General features: G+C 38.3%; 1 pseudogene; it reads left to right on the top strand.

The window, feature by feature from the left end:
• Positions 1–1,495: 1,495 nt before the first annotated feature.
• Positions 1,496–2,214, top strand: LOC115513371 (annotated as a pseudogene).
• Positions 2,215–2,632: the final 418 nt, after the last annotated feature.

The raw sequence follows: 2,632 nt of genomic DNA, 5'->3' as shown, positions 1-2,632 counted from the left end.
AAGAAATGACCTCAACTACAGACTTTCTTGGTAATTTCTTTATGTAGCAAATTCATTGGCAGAAACACTGTTAAGGTATTACATCAACAAAGTGTAAAACCAAAAGGAATTTAAGTATGAGATTGGGAGACTATCAAACCTTTGGAATGGGGACAAAAAGAAAACTTGGCAAAATTGTACACCGCTTTAGACATTCAGTATTTGTGGGTTTTGAGGGCTTTACTGATGGTATAAAAGCCTTCTTAATATTAAATATATTGAATTTATTTGAGCATAAACAAATTCAGTAAGTAGTATAGATATGTACATATATATGTGTGTGTGTATATATATATATATATATATATATATATATATATAATAAGAATAAATACAAGGGCCTGTGTGAGCAGAGAAGTCACCTGCTAATTCAAAGCATAGGTAGAAAAGAAGAGGGAAACATTTTCAGTTATTCTTTATAAATATAGGAAATGAGTGACAGGAACTAAAGGTCCATGCCAAGTAGAATGATATGAGCCAAAGAATTGTCTTGGCATGAGATTGTCTTTGTAGTTCTCATTCATAAGTAGATTTGGTGACATCAAAGATGGCAAGTATGCAAAATAAAACTAAGGCCTTCCTTTTTTTCTGCTGGTGAAATCTCAAGGTAAATTACCAAAAAAGGTACTTTCAATTTTTACTTTAAATTTTTACAAACCTTCAGTTTTACCATAACAAAAATAAATGTCAAAATAAAACCTTGAAATATTAATCTATTACACATATATTTGGAGTTAGAAGTGTCAGCTGTAAGATAATTATGCATCATTATACAAACAGTTGTGAGTCAAAAGTATAGAAGACTAATAAGAATCATTAACATATATACTCATTAAGTGGATGAATCCACTATCATAGTAGGAGACTTCAACACCTCTATATCATAAATGGACAGATCTAGCGGGGAAGAAAATCAGTTAAGGACATAGCTGAGCTCAACAATATGTGCCAATCAACTGGATATAATGGATATCTATGGACTACTTCATCCAACAACAGAATACTCATTCTTCTCAGGTTCCCATGGAATATTCACCAAGATAGGGCACATTTTGATCTATAAAGCACACCTTAACAAATCCAAACGAATAACAATCGTACAGTGTTAGCTCTCAGACCACAGCGGGATTAAACTTCAAATCAATAACAGAAGGATAACTGGAAAATCCCCAGATACTTGAAGATTAAAGAACACATTATCAAATAACACATGGGTCAGAGAACAGATCTCAAGAGAAATTTAAAAATATTTTGAACTAAATGAAAACAAAATCACAATGTAGCAAAATCTGTGGGACGCAAGAGACGGGAGGGTGCTGGGCTAAGAAGTTAAAAGCCAATCAGAGTGGTAAGAGTCGCACCACAGCTAAGGCCGTGGAGACGGGAAGGCCCTCCGCGGACCCACCTCAGGCCAATCCATGTCCACGCTCGCCCTTGCTCTCCTCTCCCTGTCCACATGAAGAAAACAGAGCTGATCCAAAAAGCAAAGGTGGCCCAGGAGGCTAAGCACTACGATGACATGACCACCTGCATGAAGGCCGTGACGGAGAAGGGAGCCAAGCTGTCCAGAGAGCAGTGCAACATGCTCTTCAAGAACGTGGTCCGGGGCGGCAGGGCCATCCCGAAGGTCATCTGGAGCATGAAACAGAAAACCACCACCTCTGACAAACAGTTGTAGCTGAGTAAGGTCTATTGGGAGAAAGTGGAATCTGAACTGATGTCCACCTACACCATGGTGCTGGGTAAGTATTTAATAGCCAATGCAACTAACCCAGAGAGTAAGGTCTTCTATTTGAAAATGAAGGGAGACTACTTGCGGTTCCTTGCCAAAGTTGCATGTAGTGACGGTGGAAAACAAACTATAGATAATCCCCAAGGAGCTTATCAAGAGGCTTTTGATATGAGCAAGAAAGAGATGCAACCCATACACCCAATCCACCTGGGCTGGCTCATAACTTTTCTGTACTGTACTATGAGATTCTTAATAACCCAGAGCTTGCCTGCACACTGGCTAAAACAGCTTTCGATGAGGCCATTGTACAACTTGATATACTGAGTGAAGACTTATACAAAGATAGCACCCTGGTCATGCAGTTGCTTAGAGACCACCTAACATTATGAACATCAGACAGCGCAGGGGGAGAATGTGACGTGGCCAAAGGGACAGAAAACTAAACGCATACAGGTGTCATTGTTCTTCCCTTCAAGAAACCTTTTACACATCTCCATTCCTTATTCCATTTGGACTTACTGTAGCAAAGAAACCCATTCATGTGTATGGAATCAACTGTTTACAGTCCTTTCACACTGCCGCTTTGGGAAAACTCCGCTCCTTGATTTGTGTTTGTCTTGGCATTCCTGGTATGCAGTTACTGCTGTAGAAATGTATTAGTAGCTTCATTTCATACAAACATAAGTAACTTCCAAACACTTATGTAGAGGACTAAAAATGTACCTGGTATTTAAGTAATCTGAATCAGTTCTGCAAGTGACCATGATTTGTATTACTGTGAAGATATGAAAATGTAGTTCATTACAATTTAAAAAGTGTTCTACATGACTTCTTAATTTCTACATTCCCTTCCTTACTCTT

This window comes from Lynx canadensis, chromosome B2 (assembly GCF_007474595.2).
Source record: "Lynx canadensis isolate LIC74 chromosome B2, mLynCan4.pri.v2, whole genome shotgun sequence".
Lineage (NCBI taxonomy): Eukaryota > Metazoa > Chordata > Mammalia > Carnivora > Felidae > Lynx > Lynx canadensis.
The sequence above is the reverse complement of the archived record's forward strand: the minus strand, read 5'-3'. Positions and strand labels throughout refer to the sequence as shown.